We start from the raw sequence: 22,028 nt of genomic DNA on the forward strand, positions 1-22,028 counted from the left end.
CCATAGGTATGAATAAATAGTGCTTTCTTCATAACTTGCCACATCCCCAACATATTTCCCTTACTAGATCAAAACGTATGTGCATCTTCAGTATTTGTTAAATCATCTAATATAAGTGTCTTATCATGCTGGTGGTGCCCACAATCACAGGGGCTGTTAAGTATGACATCATTTTGTAGGCAGAGGAGAATTTCTGCCCCCAGTTTCCGTGAATCTTTTTACTATTTTTACTATTTACAAATTTTTCTTCTCTTTGTTGTTGAAAGGAAAGTGTTAGAATTATACTTTAGTCGTTATTTTTTAGTCGTTGTTTTTTGAAATAGCGAGGGACAGAAAATGCTCTGGGGGCAGATTCTCCTCTGCCTACAAAATGATGTCACGGCTTAAAGGCCCCATAGCTCAATATGTACTTCGTGGTACAAGGGGGCATTAATTATGCATAAGAAGAATGATGCATTTAGTCATGTCCTTGCTGTTTAAAGTAGAGAAGTGATAGTCGGGCCTCATGAGAATGAAATAAAGCTGTCTGTCCTGAAACACTTCTTCTGAACTAAATAAATCCTCTTTTCCTCTCCCCCCGTCTCCCCTCCAATTCTTTGCCCCATGATTAGCAAACTTCAAATTAAATTTGACCCAGAGAGGGCACCATGTTAAACTTTGTAATTTAAACAACTACATAGACGGTTGCTGTGCAACGCATGTACAGCAGTAAGAGTGACCTTTCCAATGTGTTAACATTGGATATCGTTTGAAAAGCAAATAGACCACTTCCTTATCTCAGTCGTCTTTGGAAGGTTTCCAGTGCCATTTGTCTACTCTCTCACCATCTCCATTTACTCCTCCCCAGTCCTCTCCAGCCATCCCAGTCAACACCCCGTCTATTAAGCAAGCATAGAAGGGTTTGGCTGCTGATTGAAAGAGGTGCTCCCAGTTCACAGTTGACGGGACAGTGGCAGAGCTTCGTTCTGATGTCACGCTTAAATCACATCTAACTAAGAGGCTGAAAGATTTACTACCTCCACAGACTTCAATGATTAAACTGACAAGGGATACTATCAAAGGGTAAGTTATTCTAGAAATATTTGAGCACTGTTAGCATTTTACTGTGGTTGTGTTATATTCGTTTTCATTATTATTTTTACTGCCTTCATAACAGGGCCAATCTCAAAATGTTTATTTGCATTAGAATATACCATTAATTGAACCCATGTGGTCATTGTTTACCTACGCTATCTTTCTATTTGTGATACTGCCTTCCCATCTGCCTCCTTTTCTTTGCATTGCTGGCAGGCAGGTCAAGGTCACAGTCTGGCTTACTGTGTGTGGCCCACTGGCCCATGAGGTTCTCCCATGAGAGGTGTGTGTGTGTGTGTGTGTGTGTGTGTGTGTGTGTGTGTGTGTGTGTGTGTGTGTGTGTGTGTGTGTGTGTGTGTGTGTGTGTGTGTGTGTCTGTCCGATGGGAGGGGCAGGTTTGGGGACAGATGAGAAAACGGGCAAAAGCATGGTCCCAGGTGCAGCAGGGCAATAGTTTAATAACAGAGTGGAGATTAGAGAAGGAAAATCAATTACTGAATTCATTGATCCTAATGAGAATTTCACAGTAGGAGGAGGGTCACCCTTTTCTAAATGGTAAAAGAGCAAATATTTCATTTAAATTGTTTCAGAGAAAATATTCTACAGGGAAAATATATTTTTTAATTATTTTCTTTTGTAAGTATTTTGCTTATATATACAGTATATCATAATTATTTTTGATTTAGCTTAAGCGTACACTACAGTGCATGACAGTGTCACGCAAAAGATGCAGAATATATATATATATATATATATATATACACTGTATATATATATATATATATATATATATATATATATATATATATATATATATATATATATATAATAGAGAGTTTATTTTTTAGTTTGATAGTCAGTCAGGATAGACAGTGGTACAGAGGTGAGTTGATGTACACCATCTATAAAGAGGTGAGTTGATGTACACCATCTATAATTATATAGACGGTCTACATATAGACGTCTAATAGATATCTAATCAACGCCTAGTCTAAGTCTAAAAAAACTTTAATTTCTAGACCAGTGTTAGACCAATTTTAGTCGTGTGCTCGGGGGGTATGGCTCTGAAGCAAGTTTAGCCTACTGATTTTAATACACAAACATAAAATACCCCCCAAACCCCAATTTACGAGAGTCATATTATTATTATTATTGTTATTATTGTAAGACTTGATTGATTCGATGATTGTGAAAATAGCTGAACAAAAAAACAAAAAAACACAATTATCTTAGTTTTTGCCGAACGTTTGACACAATCCCCACAATAGGGACACCAGGGGTAAGTGGTTAATGTCCATCAAGCAATAAAAATAGTTCAAATTTGAATTAAGCTAAAAAACAAAGTTTGTGACGAAGAGCAAGCCACGTGAGTGTAATACATTCCCACCTTTTCTATGCAACCATCAGATGATAAAATTAATGATGTATTAAAAATAATGTACCAATAAGTAACACCAGTAAGACACCTAAGGGCGAAAAGCGACCTCGCCATAAAGGGTTATGGAGATCCCTAACAGAATCCCTTTTATGCCCATATATGGAGATCCCTGCTATGAGTATCTGACATCACTGTGATGTCACCAGTTTATGCCTATATATGGAGATCCCTGCTCTGTGTATCTGACATCACTGCGATGTCACCTGTTATGTCACAGTGATGTGTCAGGGGAATCACAGTGTCAGGCGTTACACGTATACATACGGTCAAGTTGTGACGATTCTCATTGTAAACTTGTTCCCTACGGTCGCAATAACAGTGCTCAGGTGGTAAACAGAACTGGGTACTTTATGCTGATGAGTACCAGCCCAATTCCTTGCCCCTGTCCGTCTGTATTGATTGATTGATTGAAGGCTTTATTAGAAGTTTGCATAGGAAAATGTACAGATTCATGACGGTACAGTTCACTGGTACAAGGTCTACTAAAAGGAGATCCATGAAAAGACTAAGCTTATTTCAACAGGAAACCATTTAAGTATCTCATATAACATTGAATGACAGACAAATAGAACACAGTACTATGCAGTAGATATAAAGAAAAGAAAAAGATAACAGTAAGTCTAAACAAACAGTAAGTATATACAAGGAAGGGGCAGGGGATATATAACATTGAATGACAGACAAATAGAACACAGTACTATGCAGTAGATATAAAGAAAAGAAAAAGATAACAGTAAGTCTAAACAAACAGTAAGTATATACAAGGAAGGGGCAGGGGAGGGTAGGGTTGGGCTAGGTTTTTACCAGTTGCGAACGGCTGCTGCCTGTAAGTGGTTTTTCAGGGCAATTTTAAAGGATGCTAGTGATCCACACTCCTTTATGGCCTTCGGTAAGGCATTCCACATTTTTGTGGTATAGCAGAAGAACGAGTTTGACCCTTTCTTTGAGTTGACTCTGGGTTGAACGTGATCTGTGGCACTGCCTCTGGTGTTGTAATTATGGACATCCTTAACGTTTATAAAGTATTTTGACAGGTACTTGGGTATCATAGTGGTGTAGTGTATCTTGTACACCAGGCCCATTGCAAGTTGCTGTACTCTGTCATCTACTCTGAGCCACCCCACTTTTAACTGGTGAGTAGCGGTGAGGTGAGTCTGATAGGGAAGGTTAAGCAGGACCCTAATTAGTTTATTTTGGGCTGTTTGGAGTTTAGTTTTTAGGGCTTGTGGGGCGTCACGATACCATACGTGGATTCCGTAGTCAAAGAGGGGCTGGATTATTGCACCAGCTATGGTCTTCAGTGTGTTGAAGTTGAGGCGATCCTCTGTAGGAAACGAGTTTGTTGGTTGATTTTTTTTATTACTTTAGAAGTCATCTTTTCGCTGGAAAGATTAGCTTCAAGGATACATCCTAAGTAAGAGATTTCGTTTTTTCGTGTTATGACCTTGTCACCCACTTTGATTGTGAAGTCATCTACCTTTTTGAGGTTATGATTTGATCCAAAGAGGATGGACTCGGTTTTTCCCAGGTGAATTGATAATTTGTTGTCGTTAAGCCATGTGCAGATCTTACTCAGTTCAGAGTTAAGTGTCTTTTCAACCTGCAAGTGGTCCTTGCCCAAGACTAGGAGAGCCGAGTCATCCGCGAACAGGAACAGGTTGCAGTCGCAAGCAGATGCCATGTCGTTCACGTATATTAGGAACAACAGAGGTCCCAGTATGCTACCTTGAGGAACACCACAGCTTACTGGGAGGGGGGGGGACAGGGTACCGTTAAGGCCACTTTTAACCAAACAGATTCGTGGCCGAATCGGCGGCGGATAGCGGCGGAAAGCGTCTGTTGCCGAACGGGAGCTCATCGGTAGGTTTTCGGCAGCGGGTCGGGAACGCTATCGACCAGTATCGACGGAAAACTGGAAGACTGGACTTGCTCAGTTTTGTAGAGTCGCCCCTGGACGTCGGTGAATTGTAGCGAGTTGTAATGGACCATTAGTTTGCTACTGCTGCAGCAAAACCAAGCCTAAATAAGCCAGAGACATTTTCCTGTTGCACATTTTAACTAAATAGCATATTCACAATCTCAACTCTCAATTTCCTATACTAATCAACTCCAAGGCAACGCTAGTAATAGTGATGTGTGTTGTTTTGGTGTGAGGAGAAGTAAACACCGGACAGGAAGCATCTCCGCTTCTGCTCCCCGGTTGCCAGATTCTGTGAGTTAAACAAGCGACCAGGTCTATGAAAACAAGGCCTAAAGAAGCATCCAGTTTCACCTATTGAGCTCTATTACATTAGCTATTTTCTAAAATAATGTTGAAAGCAAGGCCAAATAAGCAACTACAAATCAGAAACATGCCCAAACAAAAGTATCCCACAACTAGCAACATTATAGAAAAACAGGATCAAAGTCGCTTGTAACAAGCCGATATGGCAACACAGTGCGCATGCGCAAAACTGTACAGTAATTACAGTCGGCATACAGTCGGCTGGAAAATTCAATGTGCTTAGTTTTTTGCAGTTCTTTGCTGTTCTTTGCAGTCTGTGAACAGTTTGAACAAGTCTCCTGTAGTATTTTCGGTGTGGAGGCACCTTTAATCTCCACCACCTGTTCCCTCCCCACCAGGTAAGATTGCATCCAGCTCACTTCTTCTTCTTCTTTCGTGTATCTTCGTCATATGTCCAGCTCAGTGTTGGAAAGCCACGCCCTCGTCTCTGGTCCCACTTGGAAGAGGCCGGCCTCTGAAGGAGGTCTGTACAGAGGACAGGTGGTGATTATGTGCTCTGCAGTCTGCTCGGGTTCTCCACACTCGCATACTGCACTGTCTGCCAGGCCCCATTTCTTCATGGGTGTTTTGAAGCGGCCAACCCCAGTGCGAAGGCGGTTCAGCAGGGTCCACTGCCGGCGTGGTAGGTGTTCTCCTTCGACTCCATCTCCCGGGTCTAGGATGTGATGGTGCATACTTGTAGGCTCAGCCGACTCCCATTCCCGCCTCCAGGCAGTTGCCAGCCATGTTCTTGCAGACATGTCCTCAGGGATGGAACCAAGCATCTCTTGAGCTGACCTGTTGTAGGGGTGGCGGGACTTCAGTCTGCTTGGGGGCACTGCCTTTGTTGTTGTTTCATGCAAGATATGCCAGTCATGTTTTTGGGCTTTCCTTGCGAGTGTGAGGGTAGCGGCCTCTCGTCTTAGGCTGGCCGGGGGAATTCCTGCTAGGACTGGCAGGTAGGACACAGGGGTGGGTTTCAGGCAGCCAGTTATGATCCGAAGGGCATTATTGATGACAGGATCAACCTTCTTCACATGTGGGCTCCTACTCCAGACTGGGGCACAGTATTCTGCCGCAGAGAACACCAGGGCTTGCGTCGAGATACGTAGTGTCCTGGCAGAGGCACCCCAGGTTGTGCCAGCGAGGCGGCGGATAAGTGAGACCCTTGATGTCACTTTGGCTCTCACTTCTTCCAGGTGTTGTTTGTAGGACAGTGTCCTATCTAGCCGAACCCCGAGGTACTTGGGGGCAAATTGGTGTTCCAGACGATTGTTGTCGACAGACACCAACAGCTCCTTCTTTGCCTCTTTGTTACACAGGTGGTATGCGGCAGATATAGTCTTCCCCATACTCAGTTGCAGACGCCATCTGCGCAAGTAGGCAGCCAAGGTGCCCATGTCCTGGTTAAGACCCTCTTCCACCGCTGGCCATGTTGGTTGTCGCAGCATGATGGCCAGATCATCTGCGTATCCATATTGCCTGGATAACGTCTCCGGGAGGTCATGGATGTAGACGTTGAATAGCAGTGGTGAGAGGACAGACCCCTGTGGCACCCCGTTTCTCAACCTTCTCAGTCTGCTTCGCTGGTCATCGCTGGTCCGAAGGGTAAAGCTGCGGTTGGACAGCATCTCCATTATGAACTTCACCATATGCCGGTCTGGGATGGTCCTCAGGAGCTTCAGGTGAAGTCCTCGGTGCCAGACGGTGTCATAGGCGGCCGTTAGGTCAAGCAACACAACACCAGCTTTCTCATTGGCCTGGAAGCTGTCCTCGATGTCTTGAGTGAGCAGAGCTACTTGGTCTACTGTTGACCTGCCCCGCCTGAAACCAGCCTGTTCCCTTGGAAGCTGTGGGTCCACTACTGGCTCTATGCGACTGAGGATCATCCTCTCCAGGGTCTTAAATGGGACGCAGAGCAGCGAGATGGGTCTGTAGGCCTTTGGGTCATCCGCAGGTTTGCCTGGCTTCAGAAGGGCAATGACAGTAGCACGGCGCCAAGTCTTTGGTAGTTTTGACCTCTGAAAGCAGGAAGAGAAGAAAGAGCAAAGCCAGGCAGATGTTTTCTCACTCTGGTGGATCAGGAACTCCGGGTGGATGTTGTCATGCCCTGGGGACTTGCCTTGCCTAAGGTTGCCGATGGCTGCCCTAAGTTCAGCGATGGTAAAGTCTCTGGACATGTCAGCATCGACGCTGGGTGCTCTAGAGAGGGAAGACACCTTGCGCAGTGTAAGGCGGGCAAAGTTCTTATCTGCCCCTTGGAATTGGCTGTTCTTTAGGAGCTGGGCTGCAATGGCATCTGCTGTCACAGGGCACTTGGTGGGTGATGTTTTCCTGCCAGTAAGCTGGTTAAGGATCTGCCATGCCTTACGGCTGGAATGGGTGAAATCGATTGATTCAACGGTTTCAGTCCATCTGGCCCTTCGGGTGGCGTCCAGCTTGTGGAGTAGTGCCGCTGCAGTCATGTCCACGTCCTCCCTTGAGCCAGCCTGCTGGTGTTCACGCAGGAGGTGATTGCATTCCTCGTCCCAGCCCGGGATGTAGCTCGCATTGTAGCCGCGTGGGATGGACTTTTTTGCTGCACTTAAGAGCAAATTGCAGTAGGCTGCATATGCTGTATCCACATCGGCGATGTCTGGATCCGGGAGGCTGGCTGATGTTCTCTCTGTCTCCGTGGTGAATGCCTGCCAGTTGGCCTTCCGGAAGTTCCACCTACGGACAGGTTTGCCCCCTACTGGCTGTACCAGTGAGGGGACTTGGATGACAGACGGTCGATGGTGTGACCGGGGGAACCTCTCGATAACCTGTCTCTCCGGGATTGGGTCACCATTGCGGCAAACAGCAAATGCGAGGTCTGGGTTGGTGAACGAGTTCCATCTTGAGGAGTGGAAACTTGGTGGTTCTTTGGGGTCGAACAGGAGCTGAGCATTGGCGTTGGAGGCCCACTCACACAGCGTCTCTCCATCTGGTGTTGTGTGGGAGTATCCCCAGTCAGTGTGCTGGCAGTTAAAGTCCCCTGCATAGATGGCGGGTGCCTGGACGAGCGGGAGGGCTGACACGGTCAGTGTAGATGGTGGGGGCTTGTACACATTTACAACCGATGTTGCCTGTATCCTAGTGGACAGCCACTCAACGCTGGCGCCTGGTGGTGATTGGCCAGTGGCTGCCCACCCAAGATCAGACCTCACAAAGGTCGCGATCCCGTGATGTCTGCTGAGGATGGAACCAGCGAGGTGGAACCCGGGCAGCTTGAGGGTGTCTTCAGCCATACAGTGGGTTTCCTGTAGGAGGACGGCTGCAACCTTGTGGGAGTCGGCGAGGTGGTGTATGATCTCGAGTTTGGCGTTGGTAAGGCCCTCGACGTTTAGCTGGAGCACTGCCAGCCCTTGGTGGTCGATCGTCGGGATAGACACCCGTCCTGGCTTGGACTTGCATCAGTTTCACTGCTGCGCTGTCAAGACCGATGGCTTTTAGTTTCTCAATCAGAATAGCATGATCCACGGTGTCAAATGCCTTCTGGAGGTCCATCATGACCATGCCGCTATATTTGCCCTGGTCCGCTTCGCGTTTGATTTGGTCAGTCAAATAGAGAAGGCATGTGTCAGTGGAATGGGATTTTCTGAATCCAGATTGGAACTCGTAAATCAGATTATTCTCATCGAGATATCTTGCAATCTGTTCGTAGACTATTTTCTCCATGACTTTGGATATGGAGCTAAGAATGGAAACAGGGCGGTAGTTTCCAGGGTCTAGTTTGCTACCTTTTTTGTGCAGGGGGGTTACTTTTGCTAGTTTGAAGTCCTGGGGGACATGACCCTGTTCGATGGAAAGGTTAATTATGTGGGTAATGATTGGAGCAATGGTGGCGGCTGAATCTCTGAGAAATCTAGCTGGGATTTTATCAAGGCCAGTGGCCTTGTGTTGAGGTAGGGCGCTCAATTTTTTAAACACCTCATCAGTTGTCACTGTGGAAAGTTTAAAGCTGTCTTTTCTGACGCCCAGTATGTGTATTCGTCCGTCCGTCTGTGGACAGCTAATCTCCGGCAGTCAAAAACATCAGAATAGTTAGGATGATGTAACAAAAGATAGGTGTTTTTAAACGATAATGTCCCAGTGCAGAGTAGATACAGGTCTCAATCAAAGCAATTAGTCTTGTATTTAATGATTTCAAGTCTTCAAACTATTGGCGACAGAGCTGCTGTCAGTCACATTTAAGGCTAAAATAATAAGTAAAAAAAAGAAAAAAAAGACAACGATAGCCTTTGGAGCTTCAGTGCACGTGGCACACTTCTGTTCTGGTTAATAAAATCAATGTTATTATGTTAACTGCAACCCACTGTGTAGTTGTGTGTACAGTATTTAACCAAATGAATAGTCTGTCATCTCTGAGTCGTATTGACGTGTTTCGCTCCACATTCCTGAATGTGAACATGTTTGTTGTCCGACCTGTGAAGATCGAGGAGTGTGGGGTTATGTTTGACATCACGTTCAAACATACCTGTCAATTACACCACAATCACAACACCCAGAAGCACCCAACCAACGACGCAAACGACTGACTCCCTCTGTCTCACCCTCCACCTCAAAACTAAAGAGCGGAAGGAATTTTCTGTTTTATTCCAAGTTGCTGGCAGAGCGTGTCGCAGCAGGTGAGGATAGGGCTTGTTGTTGGGGTGAATTAATTTGCAGTTGCACTCAGGGACGTGCTGGGCCCCTGATTCAGCCCGGGAAAAAGAGTTGGAGAGGCCCTCATTGCGCGCTACAGAGAGAGATCTCTCTCCATAGCGCTGCTGCCTGCTACTCAAAGATTTGTCATTTCAGATCATGACAAGCCAGTGGGCCAATTACATGAGTTATATTTCGTTGTTGTCGGGTGGAAACCTTGTATGTCCAAAACCGTTTGTTTTGTATTTATCATTTAAAAAATGTATTAAACTAGTGAAAACAGCCGATCTTTTGTGTGCTTGTAGATCTGCTGTTTTCACTACTTTTGTGCGACGGCCTTGTATGATGAAGCAGGGCTTTGCTTTGCGAAAAAATGTACACATTTGAAACTTGGAGATACGAGGTTTCTGCCTGACAGTGACGATTTACTTTGTTGGCCGCCCAGCCCCCAAAATGGAACGAAGGCCAACATTTTATTTTTAATTTTTGGAGCTGTGTGAAGCACAGGCTCCCTATACGTGGCTGTGTGGGTCTGTGTGTGTGTGTGTGTGTGTGTCTGTGTGTGTGTGTGTCTGTGTGTATGTAGCCTGAACTTCCTAAACTTCGGCACGCCACTAGTCCCACAGTTTTGCCACCACACACTCGCGCCATATGTCAAATCGACCGGCTTACTCGGGAATCGTGGGCTATTACTTTTCTAAGAGAAAGGTTCTATAGTTTAATTGATATTAATTTATTAGTGAATTAATTTTCCCCATTGACTTATAATGGGAATTGCAAAAACTCACATTCAATTATTTGTCTCTCGCAAACCATAGGGGCTAGAGTTTCAAGACTTGGAGAGGAGGTTCATAATGATTTCAAGGATTAAATAAAAAATAATTGTGTCATTTGGCCGCATGGTGGCGCCATAACACCCCACTTTACGTTTTGGCCTGTAACTCTTGAACCGTAGGTCGGAAAATTAAAAATATTTTTCCCTGGATTCCTTGGGTCATGACGCATCTCCCCATATAGGCCACGCCCATTTGCGCCATGATAGATTTTCCGCCATCTTGAATTTTCTCCAAAACACACTTTTTGCTCCTTTTCCTACATATTTTCTTCAAATGTCACAAAAATCGGTACACATGATCCACACACACACACACACACACACACACACACACACACACACACACACACACACACACACACACACACACACAGCTCCACTTCACACGGGTGTGATTTTTTCCTAATGGCCGGCCTGGACTGGCCGGGAATGAACCGGCCGTTCGGGAGTTGTCCCGCTTTTCCCAATGGCCAGCACGTCATGGTTGCACGGGATGTAATGTCTCACGGCTCACTAGTGAAGGCGTGCTGTCTTTTATCCCTTCGAGGCAGTCTCTGGATTGCATGAAAAGCCCAGCTGCTCAACCACACGCCTGTTGCCACCTCACTGTAATCACAGGCAAGCAGGGGAGAGGGGCCCTGGAATGACAGGCCAGTAGTATAATTTACTATCATTTAGTCAATGTTTACATCTCTCCTCCTGTGTTCAGTGGAATGGACAAATATCCTCTCTTAGGTGTCACAGTTGTGGGAAGCTATGCCTCGGAAGCTATTACCTATTGTGCTGTGACTTCGTCCGTGTGGTGTGAGGCTCCTGGTGTGTGACAATATTACTGACCAGTAAGACTCCCTAATCGGGAGATAAGCGACCGTTGGTCGCTTATCTCCACAAATAGGCCAAAAGTTTGTTTTACCAATTATTACACTCTATGTGAACATTTACATCAACAAATCCCAAGTACTATGCAGAACGACCCATTTCAAGTTTTTAATGTACAACAATATTTAGAAAATAGGTCTAGAAGCTGACAGTCCTCGTCCCTTATATTCCCATAGGTTATATGGAGATCTCAGTGTTTGTCAGTCCTTGTTCATTTATGCCCATATATGGACATCTCTATATCTACTGTAACAGTCCTTGTCCCTTTATGCCCATATATGGAGATCTCTTAACTGTAAGTCCTTGTCCCTTTTATGCCCATATATGGATATTCCTGATGTCATCAGTATATGAACATATATGGGCTTTCTGATATGCCCATATATGGAGATCTCTTAACTGTAAGCCCTTGTCCCTTTTATGCCCATATATGGATATCCCTGATGTCATCCGTATATGCCCATATATGGGCTTTCTAATATGCCCATATATGGAGATCTCTGTATCTCCATATATGGGTATAAAAGGATACTTCAGGTCTGACATCAGGTTTGTTTATATTGGGTTGCTAGGTTTGACATCACAAACTCTATGGGCCATCTGACCTAGAAATCTATATTTGGGCATAGATGACTCATCGTGACCTCATCACACGTCGACCGCACGTGTGACGTGCGGTCGACCGCACGTGTGACCGACGGACGGCCGGTGGAGGTTTTCATACTAAACTGCGACCTTACGGTCGCAATAAACATGTTTTTTGGATCAGTTGGTTGGTTGGTTCAAAGAAAATCCTTGTGACGAAAGTGTCACGAGCCACTTATATACATGGACTTGATAAATATAGGAATGAGGAAAAATAATACCTTGTCTCAAATATTGCTGGCCCCTCAAGACATTACATGAGTTATCTCTATTTTGACAGCCTGCTTGTGTGTTCCTCAATTTTATGAACAGAGATATCCAATATGATAGATTTATGCAACCAATATAAGAAAGGAAAAAGAAAACCAGACCAAGTAAAATAACCAGTAAGACTCCCTAATCGGGAGATAAGCGACCGTTGGTCGCTTATCTCCACAAATAGGCCAAAAGTTTGTTTTACTAATTATCAAGACATACGGGCAGTTGACAGTTTGCCATGGTTACTCATTGAAGTTGAATCTCCATATATGGAGAAAACCTACGCATCACACTAAGTCTGACCTCACCAGCCCATATTTGGGCATGAGCAACTTATGTCTCCATATATGGAGATATGATGACATCACACAGTCCTCAGCCGATGATGTGGCGTGATGTCATACAATACACAAACGAGCCCTACAGTATAAAGGGGCAATTCTTGCCAGGAAAGAAGCATTTCTTCGACTCAGACCTTATCGCCAGGGTTGGCTTATAGCAGCTGTCGGTAGGACCATATATGGATTCTGTTAGTGTGGATCTCCTAACAGGGCATCATCTGGGATACAATCCCTTTTATGCCCATATATGGAGATCCCTAACAGAATCCCTTTCATGCCCATATATGGAGATCCCTAACAGAATCCCTTTTATGCCCATATATGGAGATCCCTGACAGCATCCCTTTTATGCCCATATATGGAGATCACTAACAGCTAACATAATCCCTTTTATGCCCATATATGGAGATCCCTAACAGAATCCCTTTTATGCCCATATATGGAGATCCCTAACAGAATCCCTTTTATGCCCATATATGGAGATCCCTAACAGAATCCCTTTTATGCCCATATATGGAGATCCCTAACAGAATCCCTTTTATGCCCATATATGGAGATCCCTAACAGAATCCCTTTTATGCCCATATATGGAGATCCCTAACAGAATCCCTTGTATGCCCATATATGGAGATCCCTAACAGAATCCCTTTTATGCCCATATATGGAGATCCCTAACAGAATCCCTTTTATGCCCATATATGGAGATCCCTAACAGAATCCCTTTTATGCCCATATATGGAGATCCCTAACAGAATCCCTTTTATGCCCATATATTATGGAGAAATCCCTGCTCTGAGTATCTCACATCAGTGTGATGTCACCTGTTTATGCCCATATATGGAGATCCCTGCTCTGCGTATCTGGTTGCTATGGTAAACAGTTGGTTGCTAGGGTAAAAAAACATGGTTGCTATGGTAAACAGTTGGTTGCTAGGGTAACACCATGGTTGCTAAGGTGGTTGCTAACGTACACTAACAGACCAGCAACAACAGACTGTTGCCACAGCAACGTACACAAAGGTTTGTGTACACATGTGGTGTGATGTCATACTGATGCGGAGATATGAGCAGGGCAAAGGTGTGACGTGTGACGTGTGACCGACGGACGGGCGGACGGACGGACGGACGGACGGACGGCCGGTGGAGGTTTTCATAGTAAACTGCTCCCTGACGGTCGCAATGATAATTGGTTGTGACCATAGGTCACAGTTTACTATCAGAACCGTCACAGCTTGTCCGTATTCCTCCGTACGGGTAACGCCTGACACTGTAGTTCCCCTGACACATCACTGTGACATCACAGGTGACATCACAGTGATGTCAGATACTCAGAGCAGGGATAATGCCTGACACTGTGTTTCCCATGACACATCACTGTGACATCACAGGTGACATCACAGTGATGTCAGATACTCAGAGCAGGTATCTCCATATATGGGCATAAACAGGTGACATCACAGTGGTGTGGCTGGTTCAGACAGGGATCTCCATGTATAGGCATAAAAGGGATTGTATGATGTGATGTCATGGGACCACTCTAACAGAATCTCTTTTATGCCCATATATGGAGATCCCTGATGTCATCAATATTTAAGCCCATATCTAACAGGACTTCATATGGGAATGCCCATATATGGAGGAAGACAGCACATATCTGTGTGGCTGGTTCAGACAGGGATCTCCATGTATGGGCATAAAAGGGATTGTCATAGGATTTTCACCTAACAAATAACTGGGTAAGCATTTTTGGGGTCTCACAGCATATCTCCATATACAGTACATGGATCTCCATATGGGTACCAGGAGTCTCCATATATGGGTAACTGGTCCAATATACATCACTGGCCAGACGGCCAAGACATGGCACGACCTCGCCCTTTAGGGTGAGGTCCCTTGTCGCCCTGAGGAGTCTTACTAGTAGTACAATCTGTGATGATTTCAAGATACTTACTGTATTTACAGTACCCATTTATAACATCTGATGTATTGGTATAAGTTTGATAAATTAGACACACAATAGTCTAAATCTTGATTAGACTAACGTAAGAATGCACCTATATCTGGCACTGTATTCCAAATCCAATTTTTATTTATTCATTATTTATACACTTCACATTTGTTGTTTGAGTTCCTTGGTTCAGAAATGTACATTACAAATTTAAGTAGTAAATGCATTCTGCACTTCTGGAAAAAAAGTAGCATATTAATTGTGTAGAGACTGTACCAACTACCAAGTAATTATTACTATTTGTTTGTGTGTAATTGTTACTTAAAATTACTGTTTTGGTCAAAAGGCATACGAGGTTGGGACAACCTTTTACCTTTTAAGATAAAGAATGAATACATTTTCAGTGTTATACCAGTGTGTTGATAAAATATGCATTTAACTGAAGTTGAACTACTGGTATATTGGTATTTATTTATCCCTATACATGATATTTCTACAGCGAGTCATTGGTCAGTTTACAGGGCACAGACAGAAAAAGACCAGACAGAAGAGATAATGCAGAACATCTGCCCATGGTCTGTGGAATGTTGGGAATCTGCAGGAGAGTTGAAGAGCATTGGGGATATTGAGTCAGACGGAGGTATTGCTGGAATGTTTGTTAACGATCTTTAGGTTTTGTATTGTACTTATCTGTGTTCGCTGGTTGGGTAAATACTATGTGTGTTACATAAGTGTAATATTTTGACATACCGGCAGCTATCATTTGCAGAATGTTGTTTTCACACTATGTCTATATGGCTATTATAGAAAGTACATGACACTATGTCACAGGAACAGATGAGATTCGAGCATTTTTCTATACTATATATAGATGTGAGATGGAATCTCTTATCTGTTCACCAGTGCTCAGATAAGGTTTAACATTGTCAGTCTTGCCTCGCTCAACAGACCCAGTGCAGTGTGCAGCAATAACATGTTTTGCTGCTGACAGGCAAGCCCTCAACCATACAGCCACATGTTTCAGCAACACAGCTGGCTTCTTTCTCTTCCCCCTCACTTTAATCTCACTGTGCCATAGACCACAGGCACTTAAAACCTCTCTCCTGTCCTGACAGCTATGCAGATAGTACTGATAAGACAAGGGAAAGGAGGGAAAGGAGGTGGGGAAATGACAGCGCTGTATGGGGGTTTTCCTCAAGCACTATATTGTCACTGTTGGGCTGAAATCTCTGTAGGCTATTTTTTTTTTTTTTTTTTTTTTTTTTTGCATATTTTAATCTTGCGCAAAAGTAGCATAAATAGTAGATCTAGTAATCTTTGAAGTTTTAAAGAGCCTGTGCAGTAAAAGTGTTGGTCATACAAGGTTCCACCAGATAATAGAATGTGACGATATTGTTGTCACACCGGGTACAGTTCAAATAAAAGCTTAACAACTCATTTAGTTTGTGAGGATAGAAATATCTTCTGTATAAAACTGTGTGTTGCATAGCTGGAATAAAAATACGGAATGAAAATAGAATATGCTGAACATGATCACATATTACTATTGTAAATGATATAATTTGAGGCCATATTATATATTTTGAACACTTGAAATATACAGCACTGTAGTTGAGTATGACAACTTAAGATTCATATTTCAGTGTTACTTTGGAGCTTTCTAGGCTTCAATTCCTTCACAATTACTTATAATTAATAATTACGAACACCCTAAAATGCTCCACCTGATCTGTTCCTCTTGTTGAGGAACAGATGTTATAGAAAATGTTTGCTATTCTGTAACATGATCGACATTAAATAACTGCTAGGGCTCTCCATCCAGGAGTTGGTATGCTTGCCATCCCTGGCAGTTGGCTTTGGCATTCGCTCCAAGTGCCCCCAGCCCAGTCTTGACATAGTTGTCATAGCAGGCACTGCTTGCGGGAAGTTTCTCCGCATTACTCCAAAATCACCAGCAGTGCCAGACTAACTCTAAGCAGCTCTCACTCTTACTATTGAACAGAAGTTCACTGCCAATTAAGACGTGTTGTTGTTTGACGTACTGTACATTTTGATTGCCTTAACTGTTGTAGAACATGTTTATATAGCCCAGATGGACATTTCTCTTTTTACCCGGTGGAGGAGTGTCTTTGTTTGTAGCCCATGTGCGTTACCCCTACCACACACACGTACGCACGCACGCACGCACGCACGCACGCACGCACGCACGCACGCACGCACGCACGCACGCACGCACGCACGCACGCACGCACGCACACACACACACACACACACACACACACACACACACACACACACACACACACACACACACACACACTCTCACACACACACACACACACACACACACACACACACACACACACACACACACACACACGCGCCTCTACCCCTCTCAATTTCCTGCATACTACACTCTCCCAGACAGTGTCAACAGAACCATGGCTTTGTATTTCATCATATGTCAACAGAAGCGGCCAGTGTTGCGTGTTAATAAAATGTCCTCAGCCATATTACTTTATGAGTTATCTGGTTGTTTTTAATATTATTTTTGACCAAGTAGTCATGCAGGCTCATTGGGATGTGACATTTGAAAAGTCTGTATACTTTGTGTAAACCCTCTTACAGACAACAAGGGCAGCACACATACATATCAAGATCATCGGGAAGGTCATTCGTTTTGAACAAAAGGTTGAGGAAAAACCATGCAACCTAATGTACACATTCACCTTATCTATCTCAAATAGTGGCATTCTTTGGCATTTATTATAGCTACTGTGTCAAGCACAGAATTATTCCCAAGTTCATATGCTGGGCATGAAGAATGGCATTTTGTTTTCTGCATGTTTTCGGAAACCTTTGTGTTGACATTGATTTATATAATGCTCTACCACTGTTATTATACCTACCAATCTGGTTGCCTTTTGGGTGTGCGTAAGTGTCAAAGGTGTTCCCACCATAGGACAACAGCTTGTGAAATGTGAATATAGATTTAAAATGGAAGGGTGGTGGATGAAGAAATGTTGTAAAAAGAAGTGTCCTTTACCCACTGTTGACAGATGGCCATGGGCAGATTTCAAAGTACTTTGTGAATGAGAGTAACCTGTTCATTTCCACCCCCCTGGCAAAAGGTCAAACAAAGTCCAAGTGTTTGATTTGTAGCAATGGCTTCCATGGCGGTGAGGAGGAGTGTTGAGGCTTAATGAATGGATGGATGAACAAATGAATGAACATATCCTTCTGTCGTGTGTAACTCAAGGACAATTTACAGAGTGTGAACTTAATGTGTTCCCTGTGCAACAATCCTATTGTAGAACCTGCTACTAAACATAAACAACAAGACCTCAGCCAATGAGCACGCAACAACTCCGACATGCCCCCCCTCTCATGCATGAGTGTGTTTACTGTTCATGCTCAGCATTCACTTGCACTCCCATCTCCTGCAATACCCTTAATGACGCCATTTGACCCTGCAAACATTTTATGTCATGCTGTCAACCTGAGTTTCTTCCTTAAAGGAGTTTGGGTTTCCTTCTGCCAATCACATAGAAATAATGCCACGATATTTGGAGGACAATTACATTTTATTTACACAAATAAAAAGTGTGAAAAACCTAGAGAATATTTCCCATCCTATACATCACCCTATATATTGACACTGAGCTTGTGTAAAATGTATTCGGGTTATTTGGTCTATTGCCTGGAAAACCTTAGTACTTATCTGTTTATTTAGGCTTTAGTTAGATGTTGTTGAAACATCAAAAGTGAGGCTTGTGCTTTGTCACAACAACTGCCTCAGCATTTCAGGAATGTCACGTCATTTCATGATTTATAGTGTGGCTGCTGCGCTGCATATCAGCAGCAGGACACATTTGACACATTGTCTAACGTGGAAATTAGAACCTTTAAGACATGTGAACTTTCAAAAGTATAGAAAAACTACTTCTATTGTCAGTTAAGCATTAGTTACTCTCAGATCTCCAAAATATATGCATTCCTCTCCAGTCCAATTCTACTGCACAGCATTCAGCATTCTCCCCACAATGTATTGAGTTCCAGCTCGTCAGTAGTAAATCATGCAACTGCACAACAATACAATCAGTGAAATCCGTTGGTTTTAACACCCAGCCTTTATCAGATCTGGACGTCCTTCTGCTGTGCCAACTTTTCTCTGCCACCCACCCGCCCCTCTCCCCCCTCCTTTTAGCTTTTCTCCTATCTCTTCTCTCCTCCCCTTTTCCATCTCCTCACAAGTACACATTCTCCTTGCTCTTACGCATAATCTGAATGGTTTAGTCACTGCTGGTTGAAGCCTCTAGACGTCCCTGGGGTTACTGCGGGATAGTCGTGATGACAAGATTGCTTTGCTGTGGTGTGGAATAGCTGATTAACATGCCTATGGGGAGATAAGTGTGGCTCTGCCAGGATCTGTCCAACCCTGTGTCTCTCCTACAGAAACCACCCTCTCCCACCCTCACTACCACTATTTTGCCATGATCTCAGTGACACTGTTTGGACAACACAGACTGGTCTCCACAACCACAAGGCAGGTGAGTCTTCGTTATTTTTCCTTTTCAGTATGCGTCTCAGGAGGTTGACTTAAATATGTTGATCACAACTTCTGTTACATTAATGCATCTTGACTTAAGAAGAGAAGATGTTTCTAACTTACATTCAATATAACCGTAAGAACACAGAGGAGGTCTTGTGCAACTGGCAGGTAATTAAGCAAAAAAGAAAAAAAAGTTGATAGATCCAATATTAATGTGTTAGCATGAATTATCCAATTAGTGTTGAGTGAGATATACTGTAGGTCATCCTCATGTCCTTAAGATTAAAACTCAAAGTTTGATTCAACACTTGGGCCTGATTTCCCCTCTGTGACTTCCTGCCTTAATTGAAATCCACTCTGCATTCATTTGGGAATAATGGAACCTTCTTTAAAAGTGCTTTTTTAAAGAGAGGTTTCTTGGAAGGCGCCCTAATTTCCTGTACACTCGATTCACCTTCATCAGGGCTCTCTTGGGTGATGATGGTGTATGGGAGGCATGTATCTGGTTTAGAAGGGGCCAAGGGTTAGGAAGGGGGCCTTTGACAGCATTTTATATACTTAAAGTTAAAGACGTAATGCCATCCTGTGTAACGGCTAATGCATATTCATGATTTTTCATCAGTGTGAACGTTTCACATGTAGTCTTTTCAGCTGTAGATTTTGTCCCTCTCTTTGAGGTTGCTTTACTGGTCATGTCTTCACGTGTGTGTGTGTGTGTGTGTGTGTGTGTGTGTGTGTGTGTGTGTGTGTGTGTGTGTGTGTGTGTGTGTGTGTGTGTGTGTGTGTGTGTGAGAGAGAGAGTGTGTGTGTGTGTGAATGAGGCCATATGTTGCAAGGCTGTAGGGGCTGCAGTAAATAAATATACTACTTTACTAACTAACTTCCATAAACTGATTTTACTTGTGTGGTTTTGTACATTTCACAAGCAGCCTAATACACATACACTTGTAATTATATTCTGTGGTAATCTTTTGAATAATGATAAAGCTGAGCTAAATCCACTTCAGCAGGGCTCTTGGCTTGTAAGTGAGTATTGTGTGAATTTTCCTGGTTTAAATGAATTAATTTCTTTACCAAATGAATAAGACCCAAATTTAGGGCAGGTGCAGGACAGACATACTTTTTATCAGAAAAGGGAAGTATAGCTTGCTCAGTGCAAAGCAGCTTCTGAAGTAGTTGCGCATTTCAGTGTACGTACATGTATGCATTCTTCTGAGCACCGGGAAGGTAATAAAGAGGACTACTTTGCGAGCTCCTCTGTAGTGTGCAGATTCCCCCCCACCCCCCCACCCCTTTTTTATTTAATTTGTTAGTCAACTATTTAAAAATACAAGTCTTTGTAGTGGGACAAAATGACGATCCTGTGTAGTAGCCTAGCAACACAGTTCTCCTTGTTGTTCTGTGTGTACATCTGTCTCAGTCCAAGCCAAGGTGTGCTTTAAAAGAAGTACTTAATTAAGGGGTGAGAGGGACGTTAACCAGTGTAGGACAGGGACATCTTCTGCTCTGATGAATGGTAGAGTGGATAGTAAATCACCCACTGGGGAAGAGCAGTCAGATTCCTCGGTGTGGTGATGTCACCACAATCGTGCGTGAAACAGATCCAGACTTGAACAGCCCAGCCAGAGCCAGATGTTTCTATTTCACAGCAAACTCCACGCCAGATAGCAAGTACTCAGATATGCTCTGCGCTGGCGGAGGAGCTTAGTGGCTTAGATCAAACTGTTCTTATATTGACAGTATAATATAGTTAGAAGACGGTATGTAGCCTAATTTAATAATCGCCTAAACTATAGTGTATAGCCCTTACCCGTTCAAAGATATGAGCTCCGAAATGATGTGCAGTGTGTGGGTTATGGGATGTGCACTGTGCACACAGTATATGAGGGATGGAAAGTAACTTTAACTGGTGCTTGCATGCTAATATGTAGGAGCATCAATGTAAGAAATACCCGTTCCATTTAACGGCTACAGAGATACTGTGTACCGATCTGCATGATTTTTGGACAACATCTGTAACAGGGCCAGAACCCCCCCCCCCCCCCCGCCCGCCCGCCCGCCTGCCCGCCTGCACACACACACACTCCCCCCCCCCCCCCCCCCTGTGTGTGTGTGTGTGGGTTTGTGTGTGATTGTGCATGGCCTGAACAACAGCGCCCCTCCCATAATGTGTGGTCACAAAAGGTACTGTAGGCTAAATAGATATAGATACACCATAAAAATGCTATTATACAGCATACGATTTGTGAAAGTGACAAACGGGCTTCACAGTTATGTCAGGTGTGTTCATATGCTGATGGTGATGCGATTTCAGATCAATTGCTCCAGCCACCGAGGAGAAACGCTGTTTCATACAGACAGACAGACAGACACTCACTCACTCACTCACTCAGACAGACATTCGCAAAATTATAGTATAGATATAGGTAATTTGGTGTTTTTTTCCCCCTTTTTTAATGTCTGTATAAGCTGTATTTCATGTCTCTCACATGTGGATCTCTCTTTATTTCAGGTAATATACTGCTTGATTTGACCATCAACGAACAGGGATTACAATGGCTAACCAATACATCAAGCATAAGTGCCTTTGGATCTATGTTCTGAACTATGACAAAGTGTAAAACGGAAAGAAATGGAGACTGTTCCAATGGTGAATTCGGAGGAACATCAGTCACTGACAATGTCAGGATTGTCCACTGCGGTCTTCTCAATACCAGATTCTTCCTCAGAATGTTGTGCTCTGACAGAGGACTCCTCCGCTACCAGCTCACCAGAGCACAGAGAGAATGAAAGTCTACCTGAACCCCAAATCTCTGAGCCATCGGGATCAAATAAGGCTATTCCCAAGCAAGAGAAGCATTTTTGCGGTGTCACTGAATTTATGGCTCCCAGGTTTTCTAAGGAGCCTGGCCATGAGCCACTTATCCCTGTGCGAGCCCCTTGGGAGCCTGCCCAGAACCATAATCTGCTGGTCTCATCTCACGAGCAGTGCATCGCACCTCCATCACCAAAGCTAGCAGATCCTGTCCCTTTCACAGAAGGACATCCAGATGTATCAGAAGAGTATCAGAAAGATGTTGCTGCTGGCTTATCTGTGGAGGTTGTCACAAATGTTAACTCTTTTAGCCTGA

At 43.8% G+C, this 22,028-nt stretch overlaps 1 long non-coding RNA gene across 1 annotated transcript; it reads left to right on the top strand.

Annotated features, from left to right (window-relative positions):
* Positions 1 to 913: 913 nt before the first annotated feature.
* Positions 914 to 21,530, top strand: LOC308290405. The gene is made up of 3 exons (XR_013962289.1): positions 914 to 1,062; positions 18,801 to 18,895; positions 21,410 to 21,530. It is a non-coding gene; the product is annotated as an uncharacterized lncRNA (long non-coding RNA).
* The last annotated feature ends 498 nt before the right edge of the window (positions 21,531 to 22,028 follow it).

This window comes from Nannobrachium achirus, assembly GCF_963921795.1.
Source record: "Nannobrachium achirus genome assembly, chromosome: 8".
Classification (NCBI taxonomy): domain Eukaryota; kingdom Metazoa; phylum Chordata; class Actinopteri; order Myctophiformes; family Myctophidae; genus Nannobrachium; species Nannobrachium achirus.